Source organism: Ambystoma mexicanum, chromosome 2q, assembly GCF_040938575.1.
Source record: "Ambystoma mexicanum isolate Mex_15411 chromosome 2q, UKY_AmexF1_1, whole genome shotgun sequence".
Lineage (NCBI taxonomy): Eukaryota > Metazoa > Chordata > Amphibia > Caudata > Ambystomatidae > Ambystoma > Ambystoma mexicanum.
This window is the reverse complement of record NC_090924.1, coordinates 1,490,223,777-1,490,250,754: the sequence shown is the minus strand read 5'-3', so window position 1 is coordinate 1,490,250,754 and position 26,978 is coordinate 1,490,223,777. Positions and strand designations below refer to the sequence as shown.

At 45.8% G+C, this 26,978-nt stretch overlaps 1 long non-coding RNA gene across 1 annotated transcript; it reads right to left on the bottom strand.

Annotated features, from left to right (window-relative positions):
* Nucleotides 1-12,425: 12,425 nt before the first annotated feature.
* LOC138570318 (uncharacterized) lies at nucleotides 12,426-17,954 on the bottom strand. The gene is made up of 7 exons (XR_011303439.1): nucleotides 17,111-17,954; nucleotides 15,417-15,529; nucleotides 14,708-14,760; nucleotides 13,715-13,780; nucleotides 13,508-13,596; nucleotides 12,874-12,982; nucleotides 12,426-12,504 (listed from the first exon to the last, which is right to left on the bottom strand). It is a non-coding gene; the product is annotated as an uncharacterized lncRNA (long non-coding RNA).
* Between the last annotated feature and the right edge of the window lie 9,024 nt (nucleotides 17,955-26,978).

Sequence of the window (26,978 nt, the reverse complement as noted above, 5' to 3'; positions counted from 1 at the left end):
GGAATAGAAGGAGCACACTTGCTGGTTAATATCACGGTCAAAAATAAAGGGTGAGAGAAGGATTAAGTAATCTATAGGGTGCGGGGGAGGATAAGTGGCCCTGGCACAGGGCTACCAAAATACATAAAAAGAGAGAAAAGAGGATCCAAAATGGAGCCCTCCCGTCCCCTGCACACCGTGATTGTGCGTCACACTGACGCTTTAAGATACATTTACAATCATGTCAGTTGCAATTCAAATTAGATAATTTGAAATGAAAAAGCAGTTTAAAACCGAAATGGTAATGATGGAGACAGATATCAGCATATAAAAGTACATGTATGGTGGGCCGTTAGGTTTGAATGGTGGAAAATACAGGTCAAAAGTAGACCAAGTAGCGTGCTCTCAAGGAGGGGGGAAGCCCTCTGTACTGAAGAAAATGGGAACATAGTCTAAGGTAAGTAAAGGAATCCGGAAGAAAGGCTGCCAGTAACAGTGGTGAAAATGTCTAGCACTTACCACCCCTTCAGGCGGGTGTAATGGAGTTGCCGGTTGAAAATGGGTCCAGATGTGGCCACTGTCGGTGTCTAGCCAAAAGGCGGGGATTTCAAGGGACCAGACGTCTGGCCCACCATTTCACATCAGCACTAAGGACCTCGAGTGGGGGTGAGCATTTTCATAACTATGCACTTTTCTCAGTCAGTTTCCACAATTTTCCTTAACTTACTGGCCTTCCCCCATTTTAGTAATATGTGGCTTTGGATATAATTGAACTCTGTTTTGTACAGACTTGATATTTTTGGAAATAATCTCCTTCGATTCCATAATATCTGTGACTACCATTTCTTGTAATTTTGGTGGTGAGGTTTTGGGTAGAGTGATATGTTACAGACTCTAGCCTACATCACCTGGATTGTAACCTTCCTTTTTTTCTCTCTTTTCTTTACATTGCTTGTATCCAGTTTTTTGTGCATAATCTTTGGCTCCTGAAGAAGAGAATACTTGGTTCTCGAAACGCGTCAGCCGTACCCAATGAACTGGACTTTCTCTGGCCTCTGCGTTTGGAAATAAATGATTCATGTACTTTTATATGCTGATATCTGTCTGCATCATTACCGTTTCAGTTTAAAACTGCTTTTTCATTTGAAATTATCTAATTTGAATTGCAACTGACATGATTGTAAATGTATATTAAAGTGCGGTGTGACGCACAATCACGGTGTGCAGGGGACGGGAGGGCTCCATTTTGGATCCTCTTTTCTCTCTTTTTATGTCACAAGAATCTCGGTGGCAGTAACCCTCTTTCTTTTCATGGTGCCATAACCAGACGAGGGGTCGCAAATGAATTTATGGGTGGCACAAGCAAACCCACATTTGAATGCCAGGATGAGAAAGCATTGACAAATGAGTGCCAGGACACCGGGAACATGCCCCGAGAATCCAAATGTCAAAGACGCCGCACGCATTTATTCACAGCAAAATACATAATTCAAATATCTTTTGAACATAAAATTCAGTTGTCACAGAGGCACCCTTGAATGGACCCATAAGGCCAGTGGGGAAAAAAACATAGATTCTACTGGGTCAACTGGGAAGAACACGTTTCCAGGCGTCACAGGGAAAGGGACATACAGAAAATGAATAATACGTTGACAAAAATTCAAGCATTTAATATTGTCCGATATTATCAATGAACGCTTGAGTGTGTGTCTGACTACTGCAGGTCTGTGCCAACCCTAACCCCTACCAAATGGCGAAATTTGAGGAGTGGGGGTTCCTAACCCGACTTCCCTGCTTTTTCCTGACTCTTGTTGTACATTCTGTAATTATTGTGGGGGATGTGAGAGTACAAACATTGGCACTTTCTATAGTGGCCAGTGGTAGGGGGTGGACACTACCTGCAGAAAGTGAGTGGTAGTAAAACAGAGGACCATTGTTCTCCTTTTCCATATGGCAAATTTAAAATGTCTTCACCCGAACGTTATCGTTGCCCCCCATCGGAGAAATGATTTTGGTGCCCTATCTGATGCTTTGTTATGGGTGGCTACTAACACTACAGCTAGCTGTTGTGAAAAGCCTAAAGCCCAGCTACCTTGAGCCAGCAATCCATACGGTCTGCTATATGGTGTTGGGTAGCACTATCAAAGTTTTCCCTACGGTTAATCCGCCTAGGACAGAACCTTCCATTGCCCTTCTGAGAAATCTGTCCGTGCCAAGTGACTGTAAAAATGGCAAATGTTGCACTGTACAAGTGCTGGCTAAGATAACTAGTAATCGTTCATGTTGGTGCAGGTTCCAAGATCTAAGCCCCCTCTTCCGCCCCCCTCCCCTAGATGGGGCATGCGCCCTAGGGAATGGGATACATGCTTCACTTAGGCTTCTGACTTTATCCAGGCGTTTTTCGCCCAGTATCGCCTGCTGCGCCATTGGAGGCTAGTGATTTTTTTTAAATTGGAGGGACGTAAATATTTCCCACACATATGTGGGATTGACTGACAAATGCAAGGGACCTCGAACCAACCAATGGTAGAAACGTTTTGAACTGAACGAGTGAAAATGGTGCCTTTTACAGCACACTTTCTGGTCAGAATTGGGTAAAAAGCCAACTTTTGCCATTGGGTTTTGTGGGAGGGAACGGGAAAGTTCGTGGGGGTTCTGGCAGGGGACAAGGAGGCATGGTGCGAGGGGCGTAAGGCAGCTTGGTAGGAGAAGGGTTGGGCTGGGAAAAGTAGGGTGGTGCGGGGAATGTGCAGCAGGGACGGTTGGCAGTTTAGTTACGCCTGGGCTGTAGGGGTGTCACGGTATTAGTTTTAGGACGGTACAATAACCTTCTTGCCAAATGACGGTATATCATGGTTATCGTGGTATAGCAGGTGGAGTTAACTAATCTTAACAAAGATTTTCTAAAAGGTCATAAATTGTCAGATTTATCATCACAAACAAAACTAGGAACCCAGGGCCAGAATTGGGCTTTTCAACATACTTTCCACTGAAATGCCACCCCTTGCTTCCACCAAACACAAAAACACGTGTGGAGAGGAGGAGGGGCAGGGGGGGAGCCCTGCTGCGACTGGCAAAGCAAACTGAATAGCTTTTCTTAAGTGGTCATTTAGGCTTTTTGCTTCCCCACTGGCTACTGGTGAAGATGAACATGTTGCCATCTTGATAACCTGCATGCCACAGATCAATGGAGGCTGATGGTAGTATACGCTTGTGCGCATACACACACACACATGCACACACGCACTCTCTCTTTACGTTACAGCCTTTAGTTTACTTGTGGGCCAAAAGGTGTTCAGTAATCACGGACATGTTACACTTTGGTATGGCAGCAGGGAATACCCACAGAGATGAGTAAATTTCGCACTGTGACTTATTATATGTAAATTCAATGATGGAACCAGGGAAATCCCCCATTGTCATATGTTTAGAAAACATTATCCATTATAAATATATAAACCCCAAACCGCCAACCCAAAGTAAACCCTTTTCCTTCTTGGCACTGTATTTATTCTTCCTATTGCTAACATGTTGATTTTGTGTCAGGTACGTGTGGTTTATGGAATGGCATTAAAAACTGCCCCAACTGAAACTACTTGGCAGACGGCACATCCAACAGTGCAAGACCAAGACTGCGCAGCGCTTGCTTACTGCAGCCTTTCCAAATCAGATTGAAAAGCACACTTAACGGTATGAACGGTATACCGGTATAAACAATGTGACGGTTATTATTGTTCAATTAAGTGGTTCACGGTATCTTTAACGGTATACCGTAATACCGTTACATCCCTACTGGGCTGAGGTGTTCGGTATGTTCTGGCCGGGGATTGGGAACGCGAGGTTTGCATAACAAGGGGCAAGGGTTAGGGGTGGGGAGGGCAGCGGTTGGTAATGCAGGGCGGTCCAAGTGGAGGTAAGGGTGAGAGCGCTCAGTGTCACCCTGGGCAAACGGCACAGGGCCATACATTTGGAGAGGGCCTGGCCACCTAATGACTTGGCCCGGGAAGGTGGCAGGGAAATAAAATGGTGGGACACATGTCTTTAAAGAGGCTGGAAAATGTAGACCTGCTGCACAGTGTTGCCAATTTAGCGACTTTCTCGCTATATTTAGCGAGAAAGCACGCCCCCCTGGCAACTTTTTTACAGAAAAAGCGACTGGCGACAAATCTAGCTACTTTTTTCTTTTGGCTTGGGGACTTGTGCCATTTGCACACGTTTCCAAACCAATGGAAAATAGTGCACGTCTTTCAGGGGTGAAAGGTGAGCGTCTCTACTGCCCGTGGCTACCACTGGGAAGGGAGGCCTGCAGCACCCGGGCGGACTCCAGATCCACTGGCATTGATGCCCGTGACTCCCTTTCCCCAGACCCCATGCACAGTCTTTCCAGGCAACCTCGCCCACCAGAACAGATCTTCAACAAGACCCCTCGAATACGTCGCGCATAAGGGTCATGGGCTGTGCCATCATCGACAAATGGGAGCTGTGCAATAAGACAGACCGATTAATCGGAAACAAACTTAAAATGTAAATGTGCGGTGTTTAAGGGTAAACGATAACGCCATCATGGGGCAAACGTGGGCCACGTTCTGTAGGGCTAGAGGGGCATCTGGAAGGGGGGCTGAACTATGAGATGACAATGCTTTGCAAAAGTAAACCTTGAGAAAGGGGGGCATCGGATAACGCTAGCAGATAGGATAGGGCACGCTGATCTGTGCGAGGAGTAGCCTCTATAGTTAAGGGGGGGTTACTTATGTCAAAGTGTTGTAATACTCGAGGCTTTGCTGATCCGAAGTTCAAAGAGAGTTCTGTGTGTTCATTGTTCCAAAGGCTCCGACAGGCTTGGGACAGGCTCTGACAGGCTCGATACAGGCTTGGGACAGGCTCCGAACAGGCTCGCGACAGGCTCCGGACAGGCTCGGGACAGGCTCGGACAGGCTCGGGACAGGAGCCTTTTTTCTCGTGCCTTAGTCCCAGGGCCGGTGTAATGTCATTTTTTGCTATCTGTCAGAAAATCCTACCGATAGGAAAAAGTGACGGGGTAGGAAAATCTGACAGCCTTGCCTGTCATTTTTTCCTTCCTGTTAGAAAATCCTACACAACCCACCCAGAAGTAGGAAAAAGTGACGGGGTAGGAAAATCTTACAGCCTGGCCTGTCATTTTTTCCTACCCGTCAGAAAATCCTACCAAGAGCAGGCATTGGGCAACCCACCCAGGGGTAGGAAAAAGTGACGGGGTAGGAAAATCTGACAGCCTGACCTGTCATTTTTTCCTACCCGTCAGAAAATCCTACCGACAGCAGGCATTGGGCAACCCACCCAGGGGTAGGAAAAAGTGACGGGGTAGGAAAATCTGACAGCCTGACCTGTCATTTTTTCCTACCCGACAGAGAATCCTACCGACAGCAGGCATTGGGCAACCCACCCAGGGGTAGGAAAAAGTGACGGGGTAGGAAAATCTGACAGCCTGGCCTGTCATTTTTTCCTACCCGTCAGAAAATCCTACCGACAGCAGGCATTGGGCAACCCACCCAGGGGTAGGAAAAAGTGACGGGGTAGGAAAATCTAACAGCCTGGCCTGTCATTTTTTCCTACCTGTCATAAAATCCTACCAAGAGCAGGCATTGGGCAACCCACCCAGGAGTAGGAAAAAGTGACAGGTAGGAAAATCTGACAGCCTGACCTGTAATTTTTTCCTACCCGTCAGAAAATCCTACCGACAGCTAGCATTGGGCAACCCACCCAGGGGTAGGAAAAAGTGACGGGGTAGGAAAATCTGACAGCCTGACCTGTCATTTTTTCCTACCCGTCAGAAATCCTACCGACAGCAGGCATTGGGCAACCCACCCAGGTTTAGGAAAAAGTGACGGGGTAGGAAAATCTGACAGCCTGGCCTGTCATTTTTTCCTACCCATCATAAAATCCTACCAAGAGCAGGCATTGGGCAACCCACCCAGGGGTAGAAAAAAGTGACGGGGTAGGAAAATCTGACAGCCTGACCTGTCATTTTTTCCTACCCATCAGAAAATCCTACCGACAGCTAGCATTGGGCAACCCACCCAGGGGTAGGAAAAAGTGACGGGGTAGGAAATTCTGACAGCCTGGCCTGACATTTATCAGAAAATCCTACCAAGAGTAGGCATTTGCCCATGTACCGGGAAAGCAGGGTAATTGCAGTAAGCGGTTATCGAAACTATTCCTCTTTTTTTAGTTTGATTGGGTCACCGTACTGCTAGAAAGTGCATTTTTAAGGATGGCAGCTTGTGCAACCTCTATATGCCCCACCACTGCTTTACTATTTTGATCATTAATATTGCGAAGACACAATACAAGGACATGATTGTTGACGGCTATAAGCTCAAACAATATACGACTTAGAGATTTGCCAACAGGTTGAGCTTTGTCTGCACCTTGTCTGGCAACATGTCACAACAGTACTTTACATATTGAAATGTCCATATCAATGAAAATGTTATGTTATGTTATGTTAAAGGTACATATATAGCACACCATTGCCAACGGAATTGGTCCCCAGGCGCTCTGCTGGATCTGTAAACAGGATGAGGGCGGGCAGGGTTAGTCTAGGAGGAGGGGAGTAGAAGAGTGGGAGAAGTGGTGTGCTGTTGGCAGCTTCAGCTCGGTATACACCGAGTGCTGGGCTTTGGTGCAAGTATCGGATCGGGCGAGGCCTCGTGTGCTGTAGGTTCACTCTATGTGTTGTTGATGCGGTGTGGTAAAGTGCGTGGGGATTGCTGAAATCTAAATGGTTTTGTGAGTTGGTTGAGTTTTTCAGAAAATTGAGGGTTGTGTTAGTGGGGTCTGTATCCTGGTCCAGGTACTTCTGGTTCCATATGGAAAAATGCCACGACCTCCACACACATAGGGTACATATCTGCATGCAGGTGTGCACTCACTTTTTTATAGCTTGCATGTAGCCGTACAAGAACAAGAGAATTCAGGGAAGGACATAGAGAAAGGGGTACAGGGAAGGAAAGCCGACTGTGGCTTCATTGATTTGTTGGTGGCTCTGCAGCTGTGCTCTAGCTGAAGCCATGTTCCTGTGTGGGCACTGCTTCGCTGATGCCATGCTCTGCCCTCTGCTACCCTCTTCTGCCGAGGTCAGCGCAAGGCAAAGTCTGTGGTCTGTTCAGGTCTCTGCATGCATGCGCAGGTACCTCAAGTTTACTTCCGCTCAGGCCTGCATTTCTCTTGGGCGCAAGGTCTGCACAGGCACAACTTTAGCCACCTGGGGCATCACACATAAATTATGCATGGGGTGCAGTCTGAGTGCAAGCATTGGAGAGGAGGCATAGCTCATGGGCGGCGTAAGCCCAGTGTGTGGAGTGTAGGAGAAAGCATAGATAAACTGGCTGCATTGTTGTTCAGTAGCAGAGAAACACCTACCTTGACAGAATTGCGCATCTGGTCCACAAAGGCCCGCCTTTCTGTCAGCTCCCCTGGCTCTATTTTGAATTTCAGTGGGTTCGACTCCACAATGCCAACAAACAAACAAACAAACAAACAAAACACCCACAAAAGGCTGGGGGACTGTACTCCGGGTCAAGGAATGCATTAATAATCCAAAAAACGACTGATCAAAAATCGCTGGGAATGTTTTTATTGGAAAAAAGCAAAGCCACCCAAAATGCCAGTGCACTTCTGTACACTTCCTACAAACAAAGTGGACCTCTTGCAACGCTAAGTCTTTCCTTTTACTTGGTGAGGAAGACAATCAAAATGCGCCCATCTTTTGCATTTCTCACATTGTACCTGTTAAATGAAAAATATTGAAATCAAGAGTAGTCATACATAACATAGAAATACACAGTTATTAACATTCAAATAAAAGCCAATCTACGCTACTGTTTGTATTTCACTCCAGTGATAAGTCCAGTAATAGATTAGTGACCAAAACATAGGCCCTCATCACAAGGATGGCGCTAAAAATCTGGCCGTACCGGCATGGCGGTAACAACATGTCCGGCTTGGCACCAACCCGCAAATAGCGGATGATCAAGAGTGCGCGGGCGCGCGCATGCCTGCATGCCGGTTATGACCGTACCGGCATGCCGGTAATGACCCCCAAACCCCCAGACAGCGGCATCGACCAATACGCACAGAACGGCTCCGCCCTCGGCAACCCCTAAATACCATTACCGTTATTAACATAGTGCAAATAACGGGTGTGTTAATACCGGACCCGGAAGTAACGTCATCGCGCCGGAACTGGAAATGCCATGGCGGCCATCTTAAAAAACACAATCCATTGCCATCCTCCACCTACAGGACCCTCTACACCCCAACTCCCAGGCCACCACAGACAACATGTCGAAGACCACCCAGAGAGGCACGGCCCGCCTGCGCAAACCACGTTTTACAGACGATGAGCTGAACATGTTGGCCAACACCCTTGTGGCAAATGCTGAAGTGGTGGTCTGCAACGACCTCAGGCGTCCAGCCCAGCTCAAGAAAAAGGCCATCTGGGAAGAGGTTGCCCAGAAAGTAAGTGCAGTCAGCACCACCGCACGCACAGTGCGTGATTGCAAAAAACTTTGGGACGACCTCAGGCTGAGAGTCCGGCACATATTGTCAGCTAATCGGAGCCAGGGGCTGGCAACAGGAGGAGGACCACATTCCCCCACTAAAATTGGCCAGATGGGAGGAGACCTGCAGCTCCATCATAGACGTGGAGTCCATCGAAGGAGTCGGTGAAGCAGAGTTTGGCGTACCAACATCGGCAGATGAAGGTGAGTGGCCCCACTGAAACAGTAAAAATAATCATAATCATCCTCCCCCAAATGTGGCTGCTACACCAGCCAAGAAATGGGCCATCATGCACACCTACACATATCCATGTACTCATTCTGGGTCTCGCACCATCCCATCCCAATGCATGTTGGGGTCATACACGAATACACCCACAAGACACATTTCATGGGCATGTGCCACCCAGGACGACCCTCCCAAAACACATCAATGTCCAACTGCACCCAACAATGCGTACATGTGGACACGACTACGCTATCAAAATCCACTCTTCAACATTGCATGTACACAGTCCCCTACAAAGCCACAAATGCAACTGATCAGATGGCGCCACATGTCCAATGACTAATGCATGCACAATGCAAGCGGAACAATCACTGATATCCTGCCACTCTCTGTCCCCCACAGGTATGGATGCTAGCAGTGATGAAGCGAAGGGAGTGCACAATGCACAGCACCAGCCAAAAGGCCTAGGAGGCAATCTGATGGCACAGGTCCATCAACCTCAAGTGGACCAAGGATGGGCCATGCGGGAAGCGGGCCAAGAACCGGTGCAAAACCAGCACCACAGACAAGTACACAGGACGAGCTGACACCTGCACCTGCATCCGTGGTCACACCATCCACACTGGCTGAGGACACAGCAGGCATGGAGGATGGCACACATTCTGCTGCTGCCAGTACAATTGGGGAGATCGCTGCATCGGCAGATCATAGTGTTGCCATACGAGACCTTGAGGGACGTCTCTCCAGGATGGAGCCCCGGCAGGAGGTGATGCAAGGCTATGTGCAGCAGTACCTTGCTGAAGGGGAGACAACACGCCGTATTATCCAGGAGAGCACCGCGGCCGTTATCCAGGCCATTAACTCAAGTGCACAGCAAGTGCGTGATGGCTTCAATGCCTTGGGTCAGATTCTCACCAGGATTGCTGACCGCATGGACCAACGGCAAACCCTGCCCCTTGGATCACAACCATCTGGTTCATCCGCGTCATCCATGCCATCGGGCTCGAGGCAGACCAGCCCCATGCGCATGTCCCTGCGGAGTTCGCGCCGCTCAGAGATCCAACCCCCACCTCCGAAGGGGCGCAACAGTAGCAGGGCCACCCTGCACAATCCCGCAGACACATGTCGTGCCATAGTTGACTTTGGGTGTTAGGAGGTGGGTGGAGGGTGGTGGTGGGTGTAGTGTGTAGTACTGGGGTGTTTGGGGGCATGGGAGTAGGTTGGGGGAGGTGGAGGGGTGGTGGATGTAGTGTGTAGTACTGGGGTGTTTGGGGGCATGGGAGTAGGGTGGGGGAGGTGGAGGGGTGGTGGGGGTGTGGATTGTTGAATCATGGTGTACTTAATTTCTCATGAATACACCAGTTGTGTAGCAAACATCACATGAGTGGACATTGCTGATTTTTTGTATGTCAATTTATTGCTTCATGGTGATTCGTGCACATGTGCCCACACACCCAGTGCCCACAGTACACAACACATGGCACCCTCTGCATTAAAGTACATCAGAATGATTGGTCTATGACAATTTTGCGCACTGCGCGACCCTCACGAGTTTCGCGTCCTGGCCTATGTCCTACTTCTACTCCTTCCTCTCCTTCTACTTCACCAGGTGGTGGCAGCTCCACGTCAGGTGGCAGGGATATGTTCCTCCGGATGCACATGTTATGTAGCATTACACATGCCGTGATGATCTTGCCCACCTTCACAGGCCCGTATATGAGTGCCCCTCCCGACCTGCTGATGCCGCAAAACCGTGCCTTCAAAAGGCCAAACGTCTGCTCAATGACCACACGTGTACGTGTATGTGCACGATTGAAGTCCTCCTCGTGCCTGTTCTGCGGGTTCCTGACAGGGGTGAGTAGCCACGGCTTCAGGGAATATCCAGCATCACCTACATGGGAGCAGAAGGAGGTATGTGTGAGGATGAGGCTCAGTTGACAGGTGTGCTCAGCCTGTACATCATTCAAGTTCATATGCACTATCTCGTCATTGGCAGCCACATCCACATGACTGTCAGCCCTGTACAGTGCATGCCAATCCATAGAGGGAGCCTTGGGTGACATACACAACCTAGGGTCCTAGGATTTTAAAGCACCAGGCAATGTATGTCTTGGCTAGGGGCATTTTGCATGCAAATATGAGGGCTGTGTGTCGGTGGATGACTTAAGAAACTTCCATTCCCCCCAATTCATCTGCCCCCATGGCCCAGAGGGCATTCCCCTTGCACATGCATGTACCCCCCCCAATCCATCTGCCCCCATGGCCCAGAAGGCAGACTCACCCAACAGCCAGCCACTTCGTACAACGTCTCCTTCCATGTAGCGGGGTAGTGAGGAGTTCCGCAGAACCATGGCATCATGCGTGGATCCTGGGTATCTGGCACAGCAATGTGTTATTATCTGGCTGGCATCACACACCATCTGCACATTGATGGAATGGTATAGCTTCCGATTGCGGTACACCGCCTCCACGGCATGTGGGACTACCAACTCTACATGGGTACAGTCGAGGGCACCAATTACATTGGGCATGCCTGCCAGTGCATGGAATGCTATTTTGGTGGCATTTGCCTCCTGTGGTGTCCTTTGTAAGGATATCTAGGCACTTGCGTGCTTCAGTAGTGCATCCAGCACTTGGTTTAACACAACAGAGAAGCATGATTGGGACATGCCATGCATTTGGCCCACTGTGTGTTGATAAGTGCCTGTGGCCAGGAAGTGGAGCACAGATGCCACCTTCAGCAAAGGGGGGATGGCTGTGCGGATGTTGATCAGGCTGACCAAGTCTTCCTGTATTAATTCCACTATGTTGGTGATGGTGTCCCTGTCCAGCCGGTACAGGGTGTGGATCTGTGCTGGGGTTAAGTCAAATGGATTGGCCCTTATACGTGGGATTGTTGGCTGTCTGCGGGGAGCGACTGCCTGCACTGGTGGGATTTGCTGGGCATGTCTCACCCTCCTTCTCCTCATGCGTCTCCTCTGTGTTTCCTGTTGTACTGCCTGCTCAAGGAGTAGCAGTGCAGGCATGTCCTCCAGGCCCAGTATGGCAAGTACAAGTGGTAGCATTTTGCCTTGGAGGGGGGTGTGGTGTGTGGGTGTGCTCCTTTTGTGCTGACCCTGACTCCATTGCCTCCACCTGTGCTGATTGTGTGCACCTGTGGCACTTGGTTACACAGCAGTTTGCTGTTTACGGGTGGTCCGCGATGCCGGTATTGCCGGCATCATGGTGGCCCTTCTTACCGGCATCTCGATGCCGGTATGTACTTGTACGTGTGACTCGTGGTGTCCCCTTCTTTGCGGCATGCCGGTATTAAGGCCTCCCCATCTGCACGCGTGCCCGCATGCCGGTACGGTGGTGCACGGCCACAGCGGGTCCTTGACGATGCCAGTAGCAACGGCATCTAGGGTCATGATACACCGGCCCGGTAATGGATGCCGGTATTGCCTTACCGGTGCCGTTCTTACCGGAGCGCCAACCTTGTGATGAGGGCCATACTCCCTAGTTACAGACATGAATTCATTACCATTAATCACCTATAGATGTGTAATTACTTGACTTCATCATCCACAAACATCTAACCTTTCTGTACTTACACAAGTGACACTTTATACATCAATAACTAGTCTAATTTCACAATTTCATGTTTGACAAATATATGAACGGTGTATTTAGGGTAAGAAATACAACTGAACATTCCTTCATCCAAACCTTCTAATTCAATGAGGTGGCAAGCGATGCAATAGTCCTCAATGTTGCCTGCAAGAGAAACACGTGTTACTTTGTGTGACGCACTGCTTAATTATATAACCCTGGTGTTCATATTTTATAAAAAAAATACTAATCTTATCCAATGCATGAACATGTTTCAATTATGATTGGCTACATAGGTTAGGTCCCACACCGGAGTGCTTCTTTATATTTAGGATACAGGTTTATACATTCAGAGTAAGACGTAAGAATGAAAATAAATTATAGCTTTACATAGCTAAACATTTATATACTAAGCAATTAAATCCAGTGACAAATTGGGAACCGGGCCTCACACAAGGGAAACTATACAAGTTAGTACATGCCATTAATTATATTAGAGGAGACTACATTAGAGGAATGGCTGTTTTTTCTCACTGGAATTCTGCATCAGGTCCAGAGCTATGTGGTTTCTGAATTCATCCATGTCAGTACTGTCTGTATGTACATTTTTCAGTTCACCACCGCAAAGGTAAGTCTCTGCAAACTGAAATGGAAACAAATGTGTTCATACTCAGCGATTAAGCTTAAATAACAGATTTTGAAAGTTATATCACAATCTTACTTTCAATATTAATGGTCCACAGTTAAAACTATCCTGTTGCTTTTCATGCAGGCAGTGGTCTATCTTCCAGGATCCTGATCTTAATATATCATCTGGGAAGCGGGTTCTCAAAACGGTGAATCGTTTGTAGACTATCTTATGTAAAGTATCATCTTTGCAGACTAGTTGCCAAGTAAATGTGACTAGCTGAGGATTCTGGGGTTGCTGCACCTAGAGACCAAAACTACAACTCGCCAACGGGAATAAGCTGCGGAACCATGCTTCTCTATAGTCCAGCTGTTTCACCAGAGCAACGGCAGAGGTACAGGTGAATGAAAAACCTTGCAGCACCACACTTCCATTTTATTCATGAAACTGAAGTTTGGATTTGAATACACCACATGATCAAAGCAACTTCCTATTTGATAACATCACCTACTTAACAAGCAGTATATAACATGGGCATACCTCCAGTTTTGCAGAATCCTGCGGCTGTGTTTATCCTCTTCCCCCATTAGATCGATTAAAAGAAGATTTGTGTCCTTCAATGCAATAACCTGTACATGTGAACAAAAATATACAATTTAATGTTATGATGCTGCTGACATCATGCACGGTGTGTGTTTGAAAGAACTCCATTGCCTTAATTTATTTCAAATTAAAAAGGAATTGTACCACAATCATCCAATGATTCCTAGTATTGTATGGACATAACAGCTCATCACTGTTCTGCAGTGGAAACTAAAATTGTGAAAAAGAGAGGAAACAAACATGTGACAGTGCACATTCACATTGTGAACAATTTAAATTTGCTTTCTCGCTCCGTTACCACCATAGGGCTGCATGTGAAAGTGCAATACCTTTTTGTGTGAGGCTTTTCTGTAGCGTCCGCCCAGTATACTGGTTGACACACACAATGAGATGGCCTGGAACTTTACCTTTTTTGGTCTAAATACATGAAAACATGTTTTACATTCAGTTCCCAATGTGGTCAATCTCCATTATAGTCATAAACTGTTAAATATCTGTGCTCATGAGCGTATTCCAATGACACCTGATAGGAAGATGTTGAAACCCCCCGTTGTTCAGTGGTACAACCCACCCTTGTTCAGTGGTATAAAAAAGACCATCTTGTCTACTCCCTTTTTGGCTTGCAATCTGGTTGTGCATTGGTTCCAGTGGTCTTTTTTTTCGCCAGAAATGGAGAGCTTTTTCATGAGGCGGAAATTAGTTTTGCTGGTACTGGACCTTTGCTACTTACATCCTGTGGGTGTAGAAAAGACGCCAGCAATTTGTGGTCTTGTGTGAGTGTGGTCAAATAGTTCACTTTCCATACAATCGATTGAAAGAAATGTAACCATCAATAGTTAAGGTTAATGTAACAAAATGTGAAGTGTATACAGAGTTGTACATAGAGGGAAGTAACTACCTGACCCATGAACATTAATGTTATTTAAAAATTAATTTATCATGGCCGTCACATTCTTTACCACCATTGTTCCTGCCATTCTGTAGACGTCACTGATTATTTGTAGTGTTTCACAAGAGATGAAATATGCTTGAAATTTGACAAAACTCCTACAATAGTACTTACATACTGTACTTTTAGTAGGAAACTTATCTTGTTATAAGAAACATAAAATGAAAAACATTAATCAATGTACGTACGGTACTGTAGGTTGCTTTTTCTCTATTAATAAATGCAAGTAGGCATCGATAACCTATGGAAAGATAAATAAAATGTGAGATTAAGTACCATCCACTATTAAAATATTACATAAAAGAAAGACAGATGTGCACAGAAACCTTACACCACTTTCATCCTGTAAATATACGTAAGGTGGTACATGAGACTGCAATTCAGTTTTGAACAACTTCTTTCATCACTGGGGATAGATGCAGTCATCTATGTTAGCGTAATGGCTTGCCCCGTTATGTGCCAATTTATTATAGCGCCAATAACACATGTTGAATTATGAAATGCACTGATAAAACTATCAGAAAAGCAACACACTAAATGGGTGGCTAGTGCCATAAAACAGTGAGCCCATTGTGCCCAGCATGATACTTTGTGTAACAGTTTGCCAAAAAGTAGAAACAAAGTCTGAAGACTAAAACACACCCCTGCTTCCTCCTATTGTTACTCCTGTTGTGTTTGTTTAGCAAAACTGTAAGTAGATGTGTTTTTTATGAAATTTCCAATGTGCAATTTTCCATTTATTCATATTCCTTCCTTATTCCTATTTCGGTTTGATATTTTCTACCCTCGTTAGTTTCATAATTCATCCTTTTTAAGTAGCAATGCCCTATGACTGTAGCATCTTTTTAAAAGCTAGAGCAAAATTGAAGTAATACAAAAAAGCTTAATCAAACATACCTCATCAGAAATACATCCCCTGTTTTTTACTAAGTGTAACGATGAGTCATATATCTTGTACGGCCCAACAATTGCTTCAAGTCGAGGTGGAAATGATGTGCTAGAAGACTTGTCTGAAAATGTGCAACAGAAAAGTTTTGAAAATTAACAAATTAATGTGATTGTTGTATCACAATCTATCTACCTAGATATGCAGCTGGGAGAATAAGCATGGTAAAAGAGGTCACCTGTACAAATAAATGTTTGGTATTACTGTACTAGGGAACAATCCAAATATCGGCACATTCTAAAATGTTGCATCTATGAATAACATGAACAGTAACACTTTGTTTCCGCATTGGCAACCCCAGTCATCTAGAAAATGTACACTCACCCCCTGCAGGTTCTACCGCTTTTTTAATCTCTGTCTTCAATGATTCTGTCTCATGCTTTATTCTCTGCATTTCCTCTGCCTTCTCGCTGTCATTTGTACTGACTGCAACCTGCTGTTGCTGATGATGGCCAGCTTTGCTATTCACATCATCTCTAAACAGCTTTATATGATTAATGCTAATCATTTTATTCATGTCTTGTCCTGCAGGTGTTTCTAAATACACTTTCTTTCCCTCCATACACCTAATTATGTAAGGTCCCAGGTACGGATGGTCCAGTGGACCGCCTTGGCGACCTTTCTTCCTGTTGTTCAATACAAGCACCTTGTCCTCAGTGTTCACAGACATGTTTCTTCTCCTCTTTAAAACTCTTTTAAGATACGTGTTCTGTTGAACACTTTGGCCGACAGCGACATTCTTTGCTACTCTTCCTCTAATTTCCTTTCTTTCTCGATCTTGTTCTTCTTTTGCTTTTACGTAATCGGTTTCTTCTGCCATTAAAATTGTATCCATCTTAAAATAAAAGTAGTGCATGAATACATAACTCATTTTGTACTGTCTGTCAATATTTAATGAAGTGTATTGAAAACATGCTAATAATGGTGATACAAATGGCAAGGCTCATCAATGCATTGGTCCAGATTAGGGCTACTGTGAAATCAGCATTCTCGCTGATGCCAAATGAAAGCAAATGTGCTGCACATGACTCATTGCAGCAATCTTAAAATGAGCCCAGTATATGTGCTCCTGGTGCAGCCATGAGCACTACCACTCTGACCTTAATCCTGACCCCCTGATATAATAATGAACTCTCACTGTGTCAAGTAAAAAGGGGATACATAGCACCCCACAAGAGAGGGTTCACTGCCAACAAATGCAATGCCAATGCTTGAACCCAGGTGCCCCACTAACATTGTGTGGCTGTTGTCGCTTCACACCCACTTCATTTTAGTTAGAGAAGTACATCTTGATGTCTTCTTCCAACGTAACCAGCCAAGTGATTGGTACATTACAGTTTTAAATGACGATTTGAAAACCTAGTTGCTAAATAAAAAATGGGATGTTAGTCTTTCTATGCAGTTTTGAATTGATGTAGCCAATGTTAACTGGCCTCCAACTGTGAATCCACCACCAGCCTTAATCACTGACCAATGATCACACGAGGAAGAGAGTGATTTTATAGTGGGCTAATAAGTTGTGCATTTTTCCTAAATCCTTCCAGTACCATGACCATCGCCATCGGTGTTCTGTTGATTTTCATCTGAACGGGACATGGTACAAGTATCGCACTATGGACTTCACACACAACATGGTCTAACTTACCTGGTATGTCACTGGCATTCACTGGGAAACACTGCTTCCCGCCGATACATTAGTTGGAATGGTGTGGAATTGGTTGTGCTGTGCTTCTTGCTTCTCAGAGAAAACAAGATGGGTAATAGAAACTGGTTCCAATTACCCTGCTTCTCATTAACTACCTTCAGCAGAGCCCTTTGGTGGTAATGAATAGAACATATTTTAATATGCTTTTATTATTTGTAATTTTGTAATTGTTGTATTACACATCATACATAATTGATGACTACATTTCAATCTTCCAGTACAAGAAATAAGTATTAAAAAATGCTCACTCCATTTCATGTGCAGTGAGCATTAAACAGACACTTACAGGCACAGGTATCTCCAGTGAGGGAGACCAAATGTTCCTTACACTAAACAATATCACTGGAAGAAAATTATCAAAAGACTGCCACAGTAAGTAGCCATCCACTGCAATCACAGGTCCATATCAATCGCCCCACAGACTGCCATCTGGTCCTCCCCCATTTTTGCCCTGAGCACCTCATTGTACCTTACCTTGGTGAATCCTCCAACACTTACAAACGCTTTCCTAATAACAACCATGTATTTAAACGCATCACACCTCTCACTGTACTTCTTACTGTGGAGGAAAGCGTATATTAAAAATGCTGCCATACAATTCTGTTTTGTAATAGACACCTTCAGCCTTTCTGCAACTTCCCGTTCCTCCTTCCTCCACCCCTATGAATGTTACGCTCACCTGACTCCCACAAGGGCGTCGGTCAGACCCGGACGGCTGCGGTCTCCACCAATGTGATGTGTAGTGCTGAGAAGACTGACTGGACTGACCCTCCGAATCTTGTCTGCTTGACCTGTAGAAGTATTATCCTGCAAGTGGAGAGATGGATTTAGCCACCCGTGGATTCAAGTGATGGCACCCCCCACAGTCCTCCCCACTTATCACTCCGAAGTGCCCTTTCAGCAATCTCACCTTATACTCTTGAAAGATGAGCTCTCCATCCTGCATGGATTGCAGGGGCGCGTTGATGCCAGTTACTTCACTGGTTTGAAGGCGTGGGAGAGTTCCGGAGAGTATTGACTCTGAGGTTCCTGGCCAAGTTCAGTAAGTATCAAGTTCATAGAGTTCAATATGTCCGATGTTCACTCTTGTTCCCCCCTTCCTTCCTTGTCTTGCAGCTGAGTTCGTGAGAAGATGCTCTCGTGGTAGCTGGTGGCGCTCAGGTAAGAGTCTGTATTACCCGACACTGTCCGGTAAATGTTGCACGTGTTTAACGTGTTGTTTTCTCTCTCTTTGCAGGTGCGGCACATGAAGATGTGGAGAGTTATAGAATAATGCCTCCGGTGGTAGATCAGGTAAGTCTATGGTGATAAGAGTTATATTTGTTGGTTTTCTCGGCTCACCTTGTTGTTTTCTTTTGTCCCCCAGGTGCTGGAGTTTGGCGAAGAATTGATGGAGGCAGCGCCGAATCGGAAGATGCTGCGAGGACAGTGAGTATGTTGCGGCGCTGCAGCTGGAGATGCGACGCGTACTGAAATGATGTTCTTTCCAGGTCCGGAGGCGAGCTGGATCCGGAATCAGGTGAGGAATTCAAAAATAGTTTGTTTTCTAACCTTATCCTTTTCTTTCCTCTTTGTTTAAGGAGCTCCAGATTTGAGGCGGGCGTGGCAGAAGACTGGATGCAGACTGCAGGCACGGTGAGTGTTACGCTGCTGGATGCAGAATAACGTGAAGCGTGTGCTGCAGTTCGGGCGTGGTTTAAATAGCCTCCAAAGTAGTTCCAGGTAAGAAGTTCCCTAGAACCATGCCCGAGTAAAAAATAGTCCCCGTAATAAAATAGTCCCATCCAGGCCTCACGTTGGCTTGGACTCACTTGCAGCATGGTCTGCATCAGGTAAGTAAAGTCTATGAGCCTGGCGCCTATGGCGCCAGGACTGATTTCTATGATGAGCCTGGCGCCTAAGGCGCCAGGACTGAACCCAAACAGCCCCCAGCCGGGGCTGTTGGGTTTTTAGTAAGTATCTGGATGCCTGCTCCCGGAGCTGATGGGCTTGGTCCTGATGCCCGGGGGTAGGTATCATGACAATGTAAGAGCTTAGTGAACAGACAGATTTTTCAAAATGTACATGCTATTGTGTCAACAGCGAGTATACAACACAGTCCATAAAGAGCTGAGATTACCTTTTGATGTTGTGGTTGGTTTTCTCATCCAAACCATTGGTCTGGGGGTGATAGGCCGCTGCAAAGCTGCATTCAATGCTTAGAGCTTTGCATAAACTCATGTTTAAATGCAATGGAAAAAGAGTACATTGTCATAGTTAGTGTTAAGTGCTACGTTTGGTTTAACTGTGCACAATTGTACAACAAATAAATATTTCTGAGGTTTGTGATATCAAATATCTTAGTACCTGGCACGCCACATTTTTTACCACATCTGAGCACTGAATTGTGCATTTCAAAGCCTTACCAGCAGTACATCACGCCTGCGTCTTTGCGTACCCCGACTTCCGGTCAGTCCCATTCCTTGCCATGGCGGCCATTATCATTGTTTACTATGGCTGCCACAGAAAGGGACAACAGACTATGTTTCACTGTCGGCGGCGGCCATCATTTTTTATTTTTTGGTTGCAGAACGAGAAGATTCTCACAACCGAAAAAACCACCATTAGTACCCTGGTTAAACGGGCCAGGGTGCTAAGGGCAATGAGCACCAATCCAGGGGGCATTACTGTGTCAGGTAGTGCACCCGGGCCCTTCGTTTATGCCCTGACTAAGGTGCTTATTGCCTAATTAAGCATTAGAAAAAAAGACAAATTGATTCAACTGGCTGAAGAAATATATATTGTTTGTATACACGCCCTGGACTGATATTTCACAAATGTGTTTTTTTCCATGTTACCATTAACTGAGGATTGTACACACTACCATTGACAAAACCTATCCAAAGGGAGACAAATGAAATAGCTGGAAAGAACATGAAGTTATAGATATAATCTTTCTACCAGCTACTACCAAATCACTTTTTAAACCTACTTACATGATTTACAAATTCCGATACTTGATCAGACAGAATCCTTTGTGGGCAACCTTGCTCATATATCATTTTTGTAAGATATTTTGCAACCTCCACCGCAGATTTTTTCCTCAAAGGATATGCGTACACCCATTTGGAATAATAATCAGTGGCTGTCAAGATAAACCGATAGCCGTCAGGTGTACATGCGAGGGGGCCAAGCAGATCAATGCCAACTAGTTCCCAGGTTCTGGAAACCTACATTTGGTAAAAAAAACATGAATGCAATCAGCAGACGTCATCACGCAGGTAACACAACGGGTTCAGGATGTTTTCTTTGCATTACCTTCTTTATTGAGAATGTTAAAGTACTGTTATGGCAGTTAATCCATATTTATAGCATTTTACCTTTATGCTGTGCTGGACTGGATCAACATATACTATCTCACCACCTTTCTGGCATTCTTCACAAGTCCATACCTGTGATGAAGGTGAAAAATGTAAGCGACCAAAACATCTAGATGGGAAGCATAGTCGAAATGGTGACTTTGTACTTCCACTTTCTCTGTGTCTGTAGTACTTTGCAATCAGTGGAAACGTAATATTTACTTCAGTATATGTTGCAGCACATTAGGTTATGTTTTTACACTACATACTGGCAAAATGAGTAACAAAACCATCAGCGCGAGTGACTGTGACTTCACAATCCACAAATCACTACAAGAATAACTCAGTAAGTGTCGGACTTACACAGTGAATTCTGTCTCCATATATATATATATATATGTGAGGATCATATATTATTACCAACATACTTACCCATTCCTCTATATCTTTGGACATGCCTGGCCAATAAAATCGTGTTGTCAAGGCGTTTCTTGTTTTCACTATGCCAGAGTGGCCACCAGATCCTAACGCATGAACTTCTCTGAACACTGAAATGGCTTCTTCCTGGCTAATCAGTACTTTCTGCATCCTGCCTTTTGCTGTGCGATACAGACGTCCATCTAATGGTGATAGTAACAGGTTATTAATGCAACGGAACAAAGAAGGGTTCTGCTGGTCCTATAAACTAAGACATTGTGCATCATACAATGATTTCAGTTCATTTTCTACCTTCTCTATCTTATTTAAAGTGTGGTTTCCCTTCCATTTCAAAGAAAAGTCTTCAATAGAAATGTAAGTAAAAAAAAAGAAAACATGCGCAACGCGGGGAGGGCATCGGGTGGCTGGGACAGTGGGCATTGATTGTAAAATTTTGCCCGCTGTTCCAGCCACCTGATTGGCCCATTGCCCTTCCCCGAGTGCGAATAGTCCATTTGCAAAGACATAATCAAGCTTTCACTACTCAGGTTAGTGTCTCAAATTTACAATATAACAGCAAGCATTACCAATATCTCACATAAACACATAGGGCCTCACTACGAGTTTGCACGAAAGGCGCCTGTAATACACACCGTTAAAAATGTCACAGCTGGATATTTCCAGCATTTTTTGAGGCATCTTGACCGACTCACTTGTAATCAGGCCCATTGTATACATTAAAGAGGACAAATTTTGAGTGACTGCAAAATGTCAACTCACACTGCATTTCAATTGTCACAAATTAAACATGCAACTATACCCACCTTTTAAATGAAATTTTGATGTATAACGTTTCAGGTTTAACCTTTGTAAGGCTGCAAACCCAACTGGGAATTTTTTTTGGCTTAAGAAGTTGTACACATCTTCAACTTTATTTACAAAGTTTACCAGGTTGCAAAGAAATTTCCCAGGTGTCAGATCGATGTATAAAATGTGTGCATACAGCCAAAGCAACGCCCTCACAGTCTTGAAAATATAGCCAAAGCAACGCCCTCACAGTCTTGAAAATACAGCCAAGGCAACGCCCTCACAGTCTTGAAAATACAGCCAAAGCAACACCCTCACAGTCTTGAAAATACAGCCAAAGAAACGCCCTCACAGTCTTGAAAATACAGCCAAAGCAACACCCTCACAGTCTTGAAAATACAGCCAAAGCAACACCCTCACAGTCTTGAAAATACAGCCAAAGCAACACCCTCACAGTCTTCAAAATACAGCCAAAGCAACGCCCTCACAGTCTTGAAAATACAGCCAAAGCAACACCCTCACAGTCTCGAAAATACAGCCAAAGCAACACCCTCACAGTCTTCAAAATACAGCCAAAGCAACGCCCTCACAGTCTTGAAAATACAGCCAAAGCAACACCCTCACAGTCTTGAAAATACAGCCAAAGCAACACCCTCACAGTCTTCAAAATAGGTTTAAAAAACAATCCAAGCCCTATACCTTATTTGTCACTATGTTGCTTACAATGTTTCATAACATGATGTTCCTCTTATGCACCATCTGTTCTGGTTCTTGCCTTTCTTAAAAGAGGACTACCCCGCGTTCACCTCCAGCTGTCCTTACCTTCCAATGGCTCCTCTGCCCAGGCCGCACCATTCGCTTGGCTTCCTCAGACCCTGGAAATGTCAAAGGGGCTCCGAGTAGAGCCCTCCTTACACTTCCATGGCTATCCTAACTCTTCCAGAACACAGCTCCAAACAAAGCAGCACAGACATTGTTTGTTTCTTGATTGCAATTACTACCGTAAAGCAATCACTTCATTTGCTAAAAGCAATAATAACGTGTTCTGCATGATTCACCGGCCCAGCAACGGCACAAGGGTCCAGCGTTAAGGCCCTCATTTCGCTCAGCCATATAACTTGTGCCCCAGGGTATTACCGGCTGTTGAAGCCCCCGCCATGTTGTTATTGAGAAATTCTGAACATTTGGATAATCGCTTCATTTATATAATATTTGTAAACGTTGCATGTTCTTTCGTGTATTCCATCTGTGTTGCCAAGCCATAACTTGACATCCTTGCAAAAAATGAGTACAGGAACCATCTCTGTTCTTGTTTGTTCCTCTTGCAGCCCGCTTGTTTCCGTTGCACTGTGAAAAGAAAAGATTCATCCTAAAGTACTAACCACAAACAGCACAGGACAAAACTAAGTTATTCCATAAATTCACGATGTCAAACACTCATATCCCTTTATTTAAATACTGAGCATGTGCAGAAACACTGAGCATGCTCTGTTAGCAGGTATAGGGTTTTGTAACAGATACAAAAGGCAAAATAGTACGCTGGATTTAGCAGCGTATATGGGTCAATTCACCAGCGTTAAACATTGCTCCGAGCAATTTAGAGCCTTTTATTTAGCCTAAGAGAGCCTGGTTGTCTTGACAAAAACTGATACATTTTGGCTCTCTAAGCCAGCCGGGGCTAGTCAAACATATCTATGCAACATTAAATCTCTGGGGAGGGTAGGAAAGCTGGATGGTAACCCAGAAAGGCACACATTCCTGAAAAGTAGACAACATTCTAAGTTCAGGAAGGGGGGATTTGTGCAGGTCAGGCAACAACTACATACCTAAAATGTCTATAATTTGGGCAAGAATTGGAACAGTGAGTGAAAATAAGTATGTACTGGACATGTTTGGACACAGAATATTGAGAAAAACAATGAACGGCTTCATTCCTCCCAACTCATCAAGTTAGGAAATCCCACATTTTTTAAAATGTTTCACAAAACAAGCAGTACCACAAGCCAAAAACGGAGCCAGGGTACACAGGTTGGTATGCTGACGCAATAACCAGAAATACTTAGCAATTGAAACTAAGGAATGTGATGAAGAATGTCAAGCATACATTCTTTGAAATAGCACGTGCATAACTTTTGTTGGATAGGTGACTTGCGCAGGTTACAAAAGCGCAGTGTGCCTAAAGAAGCAACTAAATGTAAATGACTTTTGGGAAATTAAAGGGCTGTGTAATTAAGTACAGTAGGAAATGTGTGAAAACATGTTAAAAACCCAGTGAAAACAACAAATGTCCACCCTTCCCACGTTACCACAAGTGTCCTGACAAAAACAGCACCTCACATGTGTCAGGGCATTGACCTCCTTCCCTAATCCCTGAATCAGTCCTCCCCTTACCCTCCACAATACCCGCCCTTTAAGCCCACTGCCTGCTCCTTTTTCATAATCCCTACCACTGCTTCCCACCCCCTTTGAAGTCAGTAAGCCTTCACAAATAAATTATTTCCGTTATGGTGTGGTCCTTAACGGAAATAATTTCTTTATGAAGTCAGAGTGACTTCAAGAAGAAACAATGGGCATCATTACAGGTTTGGCATAACCGTGCCGGTGCTACCGGGCGGTTGCCGCCGAACCCGTAATGATTTACTGGTGCCTGACCCTCTCCCACCGTCGCTCCCAAACCTATGGATTAGCTTAACTTGCTTTGTGATGTCTACTTGAGTACAGGTTTGCAGAACACTGAGATAATAAGTATTTCTAGAAGAGCCGAGAACTTTGCTTCATACATCAGTAACCTAAATTACTTTTCACCTTGTTACGTCCCCCCTCCCCCACGCTAGGTACATGGGATAAGTAATCCACTCATTCAAAGGTATATTGTCCAGTCGGGTAATTATGTGATTTGCATTGAGAGTCACTGTGCGACTGGTTTTCTGGCCAGTTTGGGCCAGCCCGCCGAGCCACTTCGCCATGCAGCTGAAAGCTTTGGCCAGTGTTTTGACCGCATTGTTAAAAAGATCAGTGCTGTTGAATAGATCTTCTTTAACTTGTGCAGTTTGGATCACTTTTGTCAACCTCATCCCGGGGAACCCCCTGACAGTGCCACAAAAGGAATGAAACCCCACATGCCACTGTGTACTGACAAAATGAAAACAAACTGCCAACCCCTAACCAACCTATTCCAAATTGCCAAGAGTCAAAGGCGCACAGCCCCAACAGAGAAGGTGTGGGCCCTTCCCTAGTTACTCCTTTTCTAGTTCGTCACTCTTAGTTGACTGTGGTGTGTGTCAATGCCCTGTGCTACCCGGAGTCCGCATGGTGAGATAACAACACTATGTATGCCTAATGCCCCATCCTTTAATTCTGCGTGACACCAATATTGGCAAGTACCTTTTCCAGTCTCAGTTAGCCTGGCACATGAAACCACGGAGACCGCATGTTGCTATAACCTCACCATGTATGCCTATTGGCCCCTTGCTTAATTATGCCTGGCACTAGTATTGGCAGGTAGACAGGTGCATGATTATGCAGCTTGGGACTGCCCATTCAGAATGTTCCAATTAGGTCTACCCACCTATCTACACATCCATCTCACTGGAGCTCTGTGCCCCTATGCACTTGCAAGTTCTCAATGTCACTGGGCCTAGTAAAATCGCTGTTTTATTCCCCCCTGTTCCCCTCTCTCACCTTGTCATGGCAAAACATGTAAACTTCCCACAAGAGAGGACCCCTGCACCTGTGAACGGTCCTATAAGACCCCAATACACAAGTACTCTAACACCTCGAAACTGTGATGGAAACCACAAATGCTACTTCCAAACAGTAAACCCGCTTCCCCGCAGATGCGGGGAGGTAAGCAGACACTGATAGCATATCATGGCATCGTCCATTACCCTCCAGGCAGCAGCAGAAAACCCAAAGGCACAATATTGCCCCTTCTGGGCAGACATCAAAAGCATACCATGGAACAGTACATTAGCTTCCAGGAATCCGCAGAAAACCTATAGGCACAATATTGCCCCTTCTGGGCAGACACCCAAAACACAATGGCCCAGTTCATCAACTTCCAGGCAGACGTCGGAAACACATATGCACATTACTGTCACCCCAAGATGGACTGGCCTATAGGCAACTCTGGAGATTACCCGGTGGGCCTCGAGTCCCCAAAAAAAAAACATTTACCATGGAGCTGTATGTGTGCAGGTCTGCCACGTTAGGTGTGCCTCGTTTCACCTCCAAGGCAGGAAGGTTACTTACCTGCAACAGCAGCGCTTGGCATTGGCGCCTAGTACAGGGGGCTAGGAGGGTAGCAACGGGGCCTGAGCCACACTGTCTCCGTGCACTTGTGTACATTCTTCTGCCGTGTTTAAGACATGTGCATGCACTGCACTGTTGCTAGTGCAGTGACTTTCCGCACTACCAGGGATCCTGCTGCAATGTGAGTTCAGCTGCAAGGTATCACAGCAGGTTAAATGTATGTAGCTGTCATACTTGTTGTGACCAACCTACCAATGCTTCCGTTTTTTTTAATTTTTTTTTATAAATGACTTCTGTAAAATGTGCTCTAAAATGCACCGTTTCCAACTAGTGAGAGGGAGGGATCGGCCGGCTGCTCATATTTGTAAACCCCACCCTCTGTGGAGCTTTGCATGATGGGTGCCTTGATGCGCTCCGCCCGCTATAGATGGCGCGTTGGCTCGAGAATCTCTATCCTGTGCGCCTGGCTAGATGGCCGTATACGTGCAACACTGAACCCTGCCAGAAAAGCGCCTTGAAGGTGGCCTGCCTGGCGATGTATTCCCATGTGGCTATGGCAGGCTTGTCTCAGAGGGCGATGAACAGTGCACCAATCCGGTGCATTGGCGTGCGGATCAAATGCAGCCTAATTCTGTTTGCAATCACTCGTGCTGTTTGCATGTTCGGACGAGTACCCACGGCCAGTGCTTTGGGGCAGCCTCCACCAGGCCCCCACTCATGTCTCCCACCACCCCCACCCCCCAGCAGTGCAGGGGCAGCCTCCACCAGGCCCCCACCCATGTCTCCCACCACCCCTACCCCCCAGCCACCAGGGACACCCTCCACCAGGCCCCCACTCATGTCTCCCACCACCCCCACCCCCCAGCCACCAGGGGCACCCTCCACCAGGCCCCCACCCATGTCTCCCACCACCCCCACCCCCCAGCAGTGCAGGGGCAGCCTCCACCAGGCCCCCACTCATGTCTCCCACCACCCCCAGCCACCAGGGGCACCCT